Consider the following 15,000-nt stretch of genomic DNA (forward strand, 5'->3'; position numbering starts at 1 on the left):
CATATATATATACATACATATATATATATATACATATATATGTATATATATATATATATATATATATATATATATATATATATATATATATATATATATACACATATATATATAAATACATACACATATATATATAAATAAATACATACACATACGTGTATATATATATATAAATAAATACATATATATATATATAAATAAATACATATATATATATATAAATAAATACATATATATATATATAAATAAATACATACATATATATCTATATTATAATAGCCGTAGATGATTCTGTCTGTCTGTCTGTCTATCTGTTGGGTGTCTGTCCGGGGTGTGGCTTACTCGGTTTGCAGAGTAGCTCCACCCATAGCTCCACCCATTCTGGGAGTGGCTATAAACAAATATCCACCATTTTATTAACTCGCATAGCTTTGAGTCCTGTTTTGTAGGCCCGTGGTGTCTTGCTCTCCCCCAGTTTTATTTCAAATCAAATTCGATAAATCATTTCATTTTTCACAGTCGCTAACATAGTTTTAGACTCGGTTGAAAAAAAACGGGAAGAAAATCCGATGAAAGTTGCCGTTTATAGAACGAAATGAATTCTCAAAGGCCTGTAACTTCAAGGCCATTGAGTCTCTTTCACGCCTTTATCTCCAATCTAACTCACCATATGATTTCATTTTTATCGATGGTTTTACTTTTAGACTCGGTGTCAGCAATAATTGAGAACAATCCACACACGCGGGAAAATGCAGAGATATATTTTTTAAAATCGCGTCATGGTGTATCATACACCGCCCAACATGACACCGCCGGCAATGTGTCGATATATATTAAAAATTCGCTTTTGCTTTTCCGTTATGATATATTACTATTTCGTTTGATGATAGTCGTCACAAAAACGTCAACAATGATGCCGACATATATTTCTTCGTTTTTATTTCATTCAACATATTAGCCGGAAGTAAAATATGTTTCAGGAAATTACCGAGAGATATTTCTTCGTTTTTTTTATTAGTTATGTGCGCATACACTTTAAATAGGTTTATTTGAAATCTTTAATTTTCCACAAACATTTCACACACGCGGGAAAATGCAGAGATATATTTTTTAAAATCGCGTCATGGTGTATCATACACCGCCTAACATGACACCGACGGCAACGTGTCGATACATATTAAAAATTCGATATATCATTTCATTTTTCACAGTCGCTAACATAGTTTTCGACTCGGTTGAAAAAAAACGGGAAGGAAATCCAATGAAAGTTGCCGTTTATAGAACGAAATGAATTCTCAAACGCCTGTAACTTCAACTTCAAGGCCATTGAGTCTCTCTCACGCCTTTATCTCCAATCTAACTCACCATATGATTTCATTTTTATCGATGGTTTTGGACTCGGTGTCAGCAATAATTGAGAACATTCCACACACGCGGGAAAATGCAGAGATATATTTTTTAAAATCGCGTCATGGTGTATCATACACCGCCCAACATGACACCGACGGCAACGTGTCGATATATATTAAAAATTCGCTTTTGCTTTTCCGTTAAGATATATTACTTTTTCGTTTGATGACAGTCGTCACAAAAACGTCAACAATGATGCCGACATATATTTCTTCGTTTTTATTTAATTCAACATTATTAGCCGGAAGTAAAATATGTTTCAGGAAATTACCGAGAGATATTTCTTCGTTTTTTAAAATTAGTTATGTGCGAATACACTTTAAATAGGTTTATTTGAAATCTTTAATTTTCCACAATATAATTTACTTGCCATTTATCATTTGATGATTACGAGACAAATTCCTCTTGAGGATCGTGACAATTCATGCGCTGCGTGGAAACTTCTATTTCCAAAATGAATGAGACGATCGATGAAGAACGCAGACTTGAACAGGATGCAGCAAGAAAACGAATGAGACGGGCGAACGAGTCCATCGACGAACGTCAATGCAAACTTGCGGGGTCACCCGTGGGAATCCCACGGGCATGGATGTGTGTGACATTTCGACATATTGAGTTAGATGCTGCACATTCATTTTTACAAAATGGTTACTGGCAAGTCATCAGATCCAGAAATGGTGTAAAAACCACCGTTTAGAGGCCATTTTTCCCCGCAAAGCGGGGGTTGGCCTTTTCGGGGACCGTGGTAGTTGTTGTTTTTTTGTCCCCTTTTTGAAGCAATGTTTTACGGCCGGATGCCCTTCCTGACGCCAACCCTTTTTGCCGCCTTCAACGACAAACAGGGAATTACCAGTGAACTGGTACTCAATTAGCCGACCTCGGAAGGATGACAGGCTGAGTCAACCCCCCTGGCATTAATTCGGCGATCGACCGAGATTCGAACCCAGGATCCTAAGCCGGCACCCTAGCCGCTAGCCCAACACCAGAAATGGTGTCATGAACACAATTTATTTACGCACAAGCACAAAAGCAAGACGGGCCGATTTCCGATTCCGACGGGCCGACGGGCGAGACGGGCCGATTTCCGATTCCGACGGGCCGATTTGGAGCAAGAAAAAGAACGAGACGGGAGAAAAAGGAGAGAAACGAGACGGGGAAAGCCGATTGGAGAGGCGAGTGAGGCGCGATTGGAGAGGAGTGTGAGGCGCGATTGGAGAGGAGTGTGAGGCACGATTGGAGAGGAGTGTGAGGCGTGATTGGAGAGGAGTGTGAGGCGCGATTGGAGAGGCGTGTGAAGGATTGGAGAGGAGAGGAGTGTGAGGGATTGGAGAGGTGAGGGATTGGAAAGGAGAGGGATGTGAGGGTTTGGAGAGGAGAGGAGTGCTAGGTGGAGAGAGGAGAGTGTCAGGTGGAGACAGGAGAGTGTCAGGTGGAGACAGGAGAGTGTCAGGTGGAGAGGAGTGAGGGGTCACATATTATGTGAAATAACTAAATTCACACCATTTCTGGATCTGATGACTTGCCAGTAACCATTTTGTAAAAATGAATGTGCAGCATATAACTCAATATGTCGAAATGTCACACACATCCATGCCCGTGGGATTCCCACGGGTGACCCCGCTAGTATATATATATATCTTCAGTTCTCCAGCTTTCAATGAGCGCACGTAATGACGTCACTGCCATGTACATACGCTCTGCCTGTCAAGCTCTCAAGAGAACCCTCTGACAGAGCAGAATTTTGATCTTAGTTCAGATACTGTCATAAGTGCATGTAAAACTCACAGCTACCGACCTGGTTTCGCCCTTTTGGGGCTCATCAGGGCAACGCAGTGAGTCCTGCATACACTTATGACTCTGAAAACCTTTCAGTTATATACCAGTTACTATGCGATTTCATACCATCAGTGGTATGAATTTGAAAGAATTTGGAAAAAAAAAAAAAAAATTGAAAGCTGGAGAACTGAAGATATATATATACATATATTGTTGAGGTTTTGAGAATTGTACATATGACGTCATTAAAGGTTAAAGGTTTGCCCCCCATAGTTAGTCCACAAGCAACACGTAGGCCCATTAGAATTAGTTATGTCATAGTATGTGTAAGAGTAGGCCATTCCCCTCGTGACATCTACGTTGTGTAAAGAAATAATAAGATTAGGTCCTTTTCATTTTGCGGCCACCCTCCAATCTCCATCATGGGCATAATCGATCCCGCGCCCAATTTGGCATCCCTCAATTTGTTACGCTTTGGGCTACCCGCGGCAGTTTGTTACGCTTTGGACGCCAGCAGCGTTCGCTGCCCTTGGTTTGTCTCGAAACTAGTCAAATGCCACGAAGTCGGCCTGGAAAGAGGGAGGAGCGCGAGGACGAGGTGTGGCCGCGTCAAGCAGCGCGTCAGAAGGCGGTGACGGTAAGGGCAACAGCCAACCAGAGCTCGGTGGGCATGGCAAGGGCGCATCTAGCAAGTGCTGGAAGGTTCGCTGAGCAAGGCGATATAAGCCAGCACACAAAGCCCTTGGGGAGGACTCGTACGAAAGGACTGGATTGACTGATGAAGGACTTATTGGAGAGAACTTGCTTACGAAGGACTTGATGAGGACGGGAGCCAAGCGCTGGTATCAAGAGGCATTGGAAGGACTCGCATGCAAGTTGGCAGTTGAGAAGGGAGGAGCGCATTGTTCGCGGTTATCGGAACTGTTCGCTTATTACGTACGCGGCTGAGCCGCGAGTGTAACCGCCAAAGCCAGCCTACCGTTGCCCTGTAATCATCCCGTGCGTGCCAAACGACACGCGGAGAGCTCCTGCCGTCTGTTTCATCTGCTTCGCGGTGCGAGTTGGAGCCCGGAAAGCGAGTTGCCTGGACGCCAGCCCTGGACCATCGACCTGTTCGTCTGCAACCCCATGTGAGTGTGTCTGAGTGTGGCGGGCCCGTTTGTCCAGGGATAAGTTAAGACTGTATAAGGCTGCACTGTGTATTCTTCGTCTTCTTCTTGTACCAAGTGTAAATAAATTCTGTTATTCCTTTCTTCCAAATCCGACTGTTTCAGTCATTTCCATCATTGGGTAAGCGTGGCACGATTACGAACCGCTTGGATCGGGTTCGTCATTGCTAACGGCTCGGGTCATGGGTCGCTACAGCTCGGCGTTTCCACTAACACCCGTGATTCGGGCGTGGCTTATTTCCTCGTTTCTGGGCGGCGTTAGTACTAAGGTAATAACGAATCCCCAGTCCTAAAACCCAACCTAACGCTGTCCGGGAAGGACGTCATCGGTCCCGGGTCCCGTCGGCTAGTAAAAGACAAGGGGACTAATCCCCCCTTGGTAAGGGGAAAGGCCGACGAGGAGATCCGCAACAATTGGTAGTCAGGAGTGGGGATTTGGAACCTGGGACTACATTTTTTAGACCAAATTTTGGACACCAATTGTGCATATTGGCCGCAACAATTGGTGTCAGGGGAGTGGGATTTGACCCGAAGTGCGCCTAACGCACTCAAAATTACGAGCGGCCGAAATTTAATCATTACAATCCAAATTAAAATCGTGCCATGGATAGCCAAGACAGTCGGATGTTGGTGGGGGTAGAAGATGAGGAATTAGAATCGATGACCCAGGACCCCCGGAAAGAATTGGGAGAAATAGAGGAGGAAGCAGTAGAGGTAGCAGGGGAAGAAGATGGCGGCGCCTCGCACATAGCGACGAGGGCCGAGCCCGCGGTGCCAACGGTTTCGGACCTGTTTGCACTCATGACGCAATTGAAAGAAATAGGGGATAAATCAACCCGGGAGATGAAAGAAATGAGGGACGAAGCAAGGGATCATAAGGGCGAGCTGAAGAATGACATAAATAAAATAAATGGAAAAATGGACATCCAAGAAAAAAAAATGGATGCCATGGGTGGCCAAATGAAAGAAAAGAAAGACGGGTTAAATAATTTGGGAAACAAAATGGACGCCCAAAGTAACAAGTACATCGAGGGAATAAAAAAATTTGGGAAGGACATTGGGTGCAAGTTGAGCGAGAAAATCGCATTGGTACGCGATGTGAGAAACGCGGGGAAAGCGAGCCTGAGCAAAGCACAGTCAGAATGACTGGAGTAGTAATCGCGACACGGGGTGTGGAAAAGCCAATGGCCACCGAATTGGAAAGTTTTGTTTTATGTGCGCAAGCGGTTGTCGAGCTTAATAAAGAAAAAGAAATTATAATTGAAATTGGGGCTGAAGAGACGGCAGAATTAGAGATTGAATCGAAGAAAGAAATGGAATTTGTACAAAGTCCATGTTCACATTGTGATGTCGTGCTACCTAACCCCAATGAAAGTTTGCAGGTGCGGTTGGAGAGGAGAATCCCAAAGGTGAGTAGGGTTGTGTATGGCGCGAAAATGTTTGGCGCGAAAATGTTTGGCACGCTTGGGATCCAGACGTCACCCGGGCGCTCGTGGAAGGTCCGTGGTGCGCTGTGTGAAGGCGAATGGCACGCGTGTGCGAACGGCGCCGGAGCGCGAGTGTAAGGCGGAGTGTATGTGGGAAGAGTGCGTTGAAGAAGAGTGTGAAACGGAGTGTGGAACGGAGTGTGATACAGAGTGTGCAATGGCCGAGGAGTGTGTGCGGGAGTGCACACCGGAGCGCGTGATTGGGTGTGCAACAAGAGAGTGCACACCCGTGGGTGTTACAGAGGATGTAACCAGTGAGTGTACGTGAAGGTGTGCGATGGCCAGGTGTGTAAGGGAGTTTGCGAAGGGCGTGAGTGCACCTGAGTGGTGTGCACCTGAGTGTAGAATGGAAGAGTGTGCATGAGCACGTGTGGTAACAGAATGCATGGGGTGTATGAAAGGCGCTGGAGCGCCTCGGTGTGCGAGTATGGAGCGGATCGCATGTGGATGTGATTATGCGACTCAAGCATTGACGCAGACCGGGGCAGCGTTTAGGGCGACGTACAGCCGATGCGAGCTCTCGGGGCGTGGTGCGCTGTGTGCTGCGGGGGCCGGCGGGGATCGTTGCCGCGGCAGCGTGCACGATTCGGGCCGGGCCCCGCCCTGTATGGTCGGTGCCGCGTCGTAAAGGCGAACGGCACGGTTCCAGGGGAGGAAGGAGAGGTCGGACCTTCGCCCCCTGGTGGGCGCGGTGCTCCGACCGGGGAAGGTTGGGTCATCGTGCCGGAGACCGAAAGGCTCCCCGTAGGGATGGCGCCTGGAACCTCGGCCCGAGTATGCCTCCTCCCATGAATCGAAAATGCCGGACGGACCCAACCAACAGGAGACCAACCACCCGCATGCATTGCTCGGTTTTTCGAAGCCGAGCGGTGACGAAAATGTATTGCCATACCGGGAGGCTCAAGTATCGTGGACAAATAGCAGTAGTGATGGCGAATGGTAGCTTTACCATTCTTGTGGGGCACATGAGCTTTAGATTATGGGGTTGGCAGTGAAAACTAGCGGAGGGCGGGCTAGGATATTGTTAGGGATTTAGAAAAATGACAATAGGGACAAGATTTAAGTAGTGACTTTTGTACATGTAGCGAGGACGTAGAGAGATTAGGTGGATGTTAATGACGAGGGAAGTGCTTAGTGTAAGGGAAGACGGGAAAGCACGAGTATTAGAGGGAAGTAGTTAGTTAGATGATGCTGTGTGTGTGAGAATGGGAAGGAACTTGGTGAAATGAGGCATTGGTCTGGGATGACCGGAGAAAGTGTATGAATGGAGTATTGAGGAAGTGTGAAATTGTGTTACGTGAATGGGCTTGAATGGGGTGCAAGTGGATAAATGGTGTGGAATAAATGGTGTGGTGGGTAGTGTGGAATGAGTGGTGTGGAGTGCATGGTGTGAAGGAGTGGATGGGGGAAGATGGACCCCTTCACGAATACCCGGGGAGGGTAGTTTAAAAGTTAGGTAGAGGGAGTAGGTAAATTGTTTGGATATTGACATCTGTGGTGCAGGGAGTAGCAAGTTATTGCTTTGAGGGGTGCATGAGTGAGTGGAATGGCTGGGCGTGTGGGCTTAATTGGTAAGTATAGTTATTGGGGCACTCCCCCACTGATAGTCTGTCGGCCAGGTGAGGCCGCAGGTAGGCTCTGGGAGCCAGGTAGAGTCAGAGTTCAGTGTAGAGTTCAGCGGGGCCCGAGGATCTGAGAGAAGGACCCGGATAGCCCAATGCCAGAGAGGGCATTAGTGGGGTGAGAGAGCCAGGAGGGCCTTCCCCAGGTTAGGGTAGTTGTGAGGAGCTTGGCAAGCTCGGGTGGCGACTTCAGTGGCGGAGGTGCGCAGGTAAGTAGGACCTGCTGGGAGAGCCACACGACTCAGCCCCGAAATTGTGCGAGGGCACAGTGAGAAAAAATGGGGGAGTGAGACCCCTAATTTGGTAGGCACCACAGGATGGTCGATGGGAATTGGTTTTTAGAACCACATAGTGTAAAGATGGCCAATTGGATTGGCAGGGCAAGACCCCGGGTAGTTTAAAGAGTTAATGTCAATTAGAAGGATAGTTAGGATGAAATCTCTTCGCACCATACACATCCACTCACCGAGGTGACAGGACTCCACACCGGGTTTTGTGAGCCATTTGGAATGAAAGACGCATCTCGACGTGGGTGAGACATTGTGTGGTATTCCATCCCTTCCTTCTTGGGAGGGATTGGGAACGAATTTGGTATAGAGGGGGGATAGAAAAGACAGGACGGTAGAGACGAATCTGTAAATTGTAAATACGGGGAAGGGCAAGGGTAGAGTAGGTTGACATGGGGGGTTCCGTACGGCTAGGGACGAGCTTTCTCCGCTCGCTCGCCCGCGCCCCTCATGTTGCATTACCTTGTGATGACGTGTACCCTTGCGCCCTTGCCCCCGCTATCCTCTGCTTTGTCTTTCCTCCCCACCCATGGACCCATTATCTTTTGTTGAGGGGAGTGTGCAGGTACCCCGAGCTGTGCGGCTGCACCTTCGCGCTGCGCCCTACCACCTGTTGCCTGCACCGGTACACCATATGGACCACACATTCTGTGGCCTGGCACCCTTGCTGGGGCAGACAATCGCGGCAAACGTTATCTTGCCCTGCGGACCACTGTGTTTTTAAGTGGCCTCGATGCCATGCAGTCGGACCACCTAAGTTGGCCCTGCTGGCCAAAATAAAAAGCGGACACGGTTTGTGCACTTTTTATTATTCCGGTGTGCCTGGAAAAGAAGATCTCCAAGTTGTTACTGCACACCGAAGAAGAAGATGCAGCCAAGATACAACAGCCCAGCAGCCAAGCAAGCACAAGACATCATTGGTTTATGAAATGGTTTTTGTGCATTTTGATGATTGTGCATTTTGATGCTTTTTGTGCATTTTTTTGTTTCGTGCATATGGGTGTATGGTGTATTGGTGCAGTGCAGTGCATTCTGTGTTTCCTCTTCTCAAAATTCCTTTTCTCTCCCACAAAAAGAACAGGTCCTGGGTTCTAGTATTGTAAATAATTAGTGTCTTGTAAATAACATGCTCCCCACCGGCTTTATGTGTAGTTTGAGGATTCTTTCCGTAATTCGGTTAATTGTGGGCGTGAGTCTGATAGTTAGTACACAACGCAGTAGGTGGGACATATCTAGTGTTTAAAACTGTCGCACTCAGGGTGTTAGGTTAAATGTAGAGGGAAACTACACCTAAGTGTCACACTAATTAAAAAGTAGTCCTGACCCTTGCATCAGAACCGGTCGGGCTCACTGGTGTGTGGGTCCGGCTCGGGGACGAGCCTGGCGAAGGAGGGGTGCAGTGTTGCGGTTCTGAGATATGTACATATTGATTAATAAAGGTTAAAGGTTTGACCCCATAGTTAGTCCACATGCAACACGTAGGCCACCTTAGAACGTTAGTTATTTCATAGTATATGTGAGATAAGGACATTTCCAATAGTGATACCTGCGTTGTGTAAAGCAAATAAGAGTAGGTCCCGTAAAGCCCTTACAGAGGACTGATGAGCGAGGGGCTTTGCAACAGGACTTACCAGAGGACTGATGAGCGAGGGGCTTTGCAACAGGACTTACCAGAGGACTGATGAGCGAGGGGCTTTGCAACAGGACTTGCTAGAGAACCGAGGACTATTGGGGAAGGACTCGCATGATAAGGACTTGTTTCCAAACAAGTCATTGCAAACAAGTCATCGCATTGCATTGCGAGGAGGACTCGCACGATTGGCGCATAAAAGAGGCCTGATTGGAGATCGCCCTGTTTGAGGACTGGTTGGGAGAGGCGCTGTTATCCTGAGTGATTGCAAGGACTCATTGAGGATTTGGCTTTGGGCTTGCTGGGAGCGCATATAAAGCGCCGGTATTTCTATTACATATGCGGCCGTGAGCCGCAAAGTAACCGCGAGCCCACCTTACCGATCGCCCCATATAATTGTCCGATCCGCGCCAACGTCACGCGGAGAGCTTGCCTGCCGTCTACCATCTTCTTTGTGGTACGAGTCGGGGACCGGAGCGAGCTGTGGACGCCATCTTCGGACCATCAACCCGACCATCTACAACCCCCGTGTGAGTCTGAGTCTGAGTGCGAACGGGCCCGTGTCCAGGGATAAGTTAAGACTGTATAAGGCTGCCCTGTGTATCTGCTTCTTCTTCACTGTACATTGCTTCTTCTTCTTCACTGTACATTGCTTCTGCTTCTTCATTGTACAAAGTGTAAATAAATTGCTTGTTATTCCTTTTCCTCTTGATTCGACCGTTTTAGTGATTTCTCCATTGGGTAAACGTGGCACGCTTAGAAACCGCTAAAATCGGGTTAGTTCCTGTTGACGGCCCGAATCGCGGCTCGCTATCGCTCGGCGTGTCCACTATAACCGTGATTCGGGCGGGAGTTATTTCCTTGCTTCATGGCCGGCGTTAGTAATTAGGTAATAATAATTCGGCTTACGACCCTACCTAACGTCGTCCGGAAGGAACGTCATAGCTCCGGATCCCGTCGGATAGTAAAAGACAAGGGGATTAATCCCCCCTTGGTAAGGGGAGGGCCGACGCTGAGATCCGCAACAATATTTACATTGACAAATTTTCTTGTTATTTCTAGACTGCTTTGTTGCTGCACACAGCTCCCATCTTTGGTATATGGTGCCAGTAAACAAAGAGGTAACTGAATGCCCATTGCAATACCTCATTGGCAATCGTATACTCAGGATTTAAAAGCACTCAGACCACACAAGCCCAATAGAAAGAGGAAAAAATAAAAGGCTGTTACACTTTGTTTGTGCTGGTTATTGAGTTGTTGATACGTGCGGTGAGTGGACATGGGAAAGAAGTAGAGCTAGCCCCTGGTCAGAGTTTGCCAGCGATGTTTGCATTCATGGCTGACCTCACAGTTGTCCAACAGTCGGCTGATACAGCAGTAGAGGTACTGGGAGGACCGGAAAGGTTGAAGCGGTGGGCAAGAATGGGCTTCAAAGCAAGAAAGATGAGGAGTGGTGGATAACATGCACAGCTTTGAGCAGGGAGGGGAGGTCCCTGTGAAGAGTTTGGGAAGATGGTATACAGTGCAGTTGAATGATGTGGGAAGGGTGGAGCAGGTGAGGAACAAGCTTTTGAGAGGTTTGAGAAGAGGATTGATGGATGTGGTCTGCCAGGTAAGTTGAAGGTATGGTGTCTGAAGTTTGATTGATGCCACGACTATTGTGGCCATTGATTGTGTATGATATTGTGATTGGGCATGTAGAGAGGATGGAGGTTGTGGTGAGCGGGTTTGTGAGGAGGTGGTTGGGAATGCCACGCTGTTTGACAAACATTGCCTTTTATGGTCAGGGTGAAAAACTCCGGTTTCCCTTGACATCATTAACCGAGGAGTTTAAGGTGGTGAGGATGCGGGAGTTCATGATGTTGCGGGATTCAAGTGATTCAGTGGTAAAGAATGCTCTCCCAGAGAAGAAGGGAAGTCGGAAGTGGAATGCAAGAGCAGAGGTGGATAAGATGGAGGAGCGGTTGCATCAGGAGGAGGTCGTGGGGATGGTACAGCACGGGAAGCATGGCTTGGGGTGGATGAAGCATGAGCGATGGGGAAAGGCATGTGTGAAAGAGAGGCGGAAGATGGTTGAGAGGGAGGTGAGAAGAAAGGAGGAGGAGTGGGGATATGTGAAAGCAGTCGGACAGGCACAGGAAGGTGCTTGGACATGGTGGGAAGGTGTGCAGGTGAGGACATTGAAGTGGCAAGAGATTTGGAGGATGGAGCAAATATTGTTGAGTTTCCTGTTGCGGGCAACGTATGATGTCCTTCCATCACCAGTAAACTTGAGATTGTGGGGTTTGTTGCAGGAGAAGAGATGTTCTTTGTGTGAAGGTTTGGGAATGGTGCAGCATTCACTGAGTGCATGCTCAGTAGCATTGGCAGCAGGACGATACAAGTGGCGGCACGATCAGGTGCTGGCGGTGGCAGTGCAGATGGTGCAACAAGAGGTGCTGAGATCAAGAGAGAGAGAAGAGTGGATAAGGAGACAGATGGGGGAGAGGTGTTTGTCAAAGAGGGCCAAGTGATAAGAGGTGGAAAGAGGAGGAAGTGGAAAGAAAGAGGGCTGTCAGATGCCCTTTGATGCTGTTGCCAGATAATTTTGTATTTCCTCTCTTTGATTACAGCTGTTCATTCCGCTAAATGAGCAGCAATCCCGACTGAGCAGCAGCTGCATCAAACTATTTCTCAGTCTCAATCACCATAATTTTTGCAGGTAGGTCAATATGCAGGTATATATATATATATATATATGTATGCACAAATCATTTTTTGTCGGGCTCCTTGTGCAGGGCTTTCCCAGTTAGTTTGACATTACACTTGGTATACTGAAATGCTATTGGTGGTGCCTTACAACGTCAATTTCAACATTTATTTACAGAAGTTTTTGGATTTGTAGAAACACCTTCTTTTTTTTTTTTTTAAGGATGTTACATATTTACCTCCGCCACCAAAGGTGGATGGAGGTCATGTTTTCACCCGTGTCTGTCTGTCTTGCTGTTTGTTTGTGAACAAAGTATCTCAAAAGGTTGTGGACGGATTCGGACGAAATTTGGCAGAGAGGTAGCATATGTGACAAGGACGAAATGATTAAATTTTGGTGAAGATTCGGATTCGGCTCCTAGAATTTTTTAAGTGATTCTTCATCATTGGGAGATAGGACCAAAAACGATACATAGCAGGATATCTCAAAACGTTGTGGGCAGATTTGGACGAAACTTGGTGGAGAGGATGTGTTTGTGACAAGGACTAATCGATTCAATTTTGGTGAAGATCCGGATTCGGCTAGTAGAATTTTTAAAGTGATTCTTCATCATTGGGGGATAAGACCAAAAACGATACATAGCAGGATATCTCAAAACGTTGTGGGCAGATTTGGACGAAACTTGGTGGAGAGGATGTGTTTGTGACAAGGACTAATCGATTCAATTTTGGTGAAGATCCGGATTCGGCTAGTAGAATTTTTAAAGTGATTCTTCATCATTGGGAGATAGGACCAAAAACGATACATAGCAGGATATCTCAAAACGTTGTGGGCAGATTTGGACGAAACTTGGTGGAGAGGATGTGTTTGTGACAAGGACTAATCGATTCAATTTTGGTGAAGATCTGATATGGATTCGGCTAGTAGAATTATTTAATTGTTTAATTGATTCTTCATCATTGGGAGATAGGACCAAAAACGATACATAGCAGGATATCTCAAAACGTTGTGGGCAGATTTGGACGAAACTTGGTGGAGAGGATGTGTTTGTGACAAGGACTAATCGATTCAATTTTGGTGAAGATCTGATATGGATTCGGCTAGTAGAATTATTTAATTGTTTAATTGATTCTTCATCATTGGGAGATAGGACCAAAAACGATACATAGCAGGATATCTCAAAACGTTGTGGGCAGATTTGGACGAAACTTGGTGGAGAGGATGTGTTTGTGACAAGGACTAATCGATTCAATTTTGGTGAAGATCTGATATGGATTCGGCTAGTAGAATTATTTAATTGTTTAATTGATTCTTCATCATTGGGAGATAGGACCAAAAACGATACATAGCAGGATATCTCAAAACGTTGTGGGCAGATTTGGACGAAACTTGGTGGAGAGGATGTGTTTGTGAAAAGGACTAATCGATTCAATTTTGGTGAAGATCTGAATATGGATTCGGCTCGTAGAATTATTTAATTTTTAAAGCGATTCTTCATCATCGGGAGATAGGACCAAAAACGATACATAGCAGGATATCTCAAAAAGTTGTGGGCAGATTTGGACGAAACTTGGTGGAGAGGATGTGTTTGTGAAAAGGACTAATCGATTCAATTTTGGTGAAGATCTGAATATGGATTCGGCTCGTAGAATTATTTAATTTTTAAAGCGATTCTTCATCATCGGGAGATAGGACCAAAAACGATACATAGCAGGATATCTCAAAAAGTTGTGGGCAGATTTGGACGAAACTTGGTGGAGAGGATGTGTTTGTGACAAGGACTAATCGATTCAATTTTGGTGAAGATCTGAATATGGATTCGGATATGAGGATTATTTAATTTTTTAAGTGATTCTTCTCCATTGAGAGATAGGGCCAAAACCAACATATAGCAAGATATCTCAAAAAATTATGGATGGATTTGGACGAACCGGGGTGGACAGGCTGTGTGTGACGAGGAAGAATCAATTCAATTTTGGTAAAGATCCGGATCCGGAATCGGCTAGTAAGATTTTTTTGGATTATTTTGATTAAATGTGATTGTGTATTGTGATTTTCCGGTCTACTCTGGGATACAAAACGTAACCTGTTCACTTGGCAGAGGTACGCTCTCTCCTGAGTGCCGTTCAGGTTGATCTTGCAATGCTCCCATTCTTTAGCCCAGAAACAAAGCATTGTGCACCAAAAAGGAAAAGCCATCAATCATGAACACTTCATGGCTGAGCGTTAACCTTGGACAGGTCGATACCTGTCCAAGGTTAACACTGAGCGTTAACTGAGCGTTAACCTTGGACAGGTCGATACTCTGTTGCTGGCTACCACTGAAGCAATCATCAACCAAGGAATCATTAAGAATCTTACCAAGGTACTCGAGCACAAAGAGTTGTTACAGATTCCTCTGCCCCGAAATGACACAGCAGTGCACGATATTAAGTCACAATTCTTTAAAAGGTAAAATTTGGATGAAACTGCAATGAGGTTACAATGGAAACGAGTTCCTTCGTTTGCGTTCATTTCATTGATAGACCAAATCGGGCATTCAATCACCGAGACATGACAGGAAAAAAAAATTGAGGGAACAAGATGTTATTATGCCCATCATGCCTGTGCCTTAGCCACACTCAAGCACTCCAATCTGCCGCAGACAGCGTTAATTATACAACCACCTCGGGTAGGCAGGGAATGACCAAACCCGGTGGAGTAATTGTTATAGTGTCCGCTCCAAGTCTGGGAGGTCAGTGGCTCAAAGCTCAGCCGAGTCATATCAAAGATTTAAAATATTACGTGTGCAGCTTCCTTGTTTAACGTTCGGTATTTGAAAGGATAAGAGCACCGACAATCCCCATCGGTTGGCATCCATGGTGAGGAGGAAATTCCCAATTAGGAAATGCCCTGCTGAGAAATGTGGTGCCATTGTTGTGGCGTTGCTG

General features: G+C 46.0%; 1 protein-coding gene and 1 long non-coding RNA gene across 3 annotated transcripts in view; one reads left to right on the forward strand and one right to left on the reverse strand.

The window, feature by feature from the left end:
* The window catches only part of LOC137425448 (bifunctional heparan sulfate N-deacetylase/N-sulfotransferase 1), a 276,161-nt gene that overhangs the window by 214,279 nt on the left and 46,882 nt on the right, over positions 1–15,000 (reverse strand). The gene's annotated exons all lie outside the window — the stretch shown is intronic.
* The window catches only part of LOC137425450 (uncharacterized), a 33,930-nt gene that overhangs the window by 11,876 nt on the left and 7,054 nt on the right, over positions 1–15,000 (forward strand). The window contains exon 2 of the long non-coding RNA XR_010984124.2: positions 11,994–12,082. This is a non-coding gene — a long non-coding RNA (uncharacterized LOC137425450). The remainder of the gene's footprint in view (positions 1–11,993; positions 12,083–15,000) is intronic.

Source organism: Myxine glutinosa, chromosome 4, assembly GCF_964187855.1.
Source record: "Myxine glutinosa chromosome 4, kmMyxGlut1.1, whole genome shotgun sequence".
Classification (NCBI taxonomy): Eukaryota; Metazoa; Chordata; class Myxini; order Myxiniformes; family Myxinidae; genus Myxine; species Myxine glutinosa.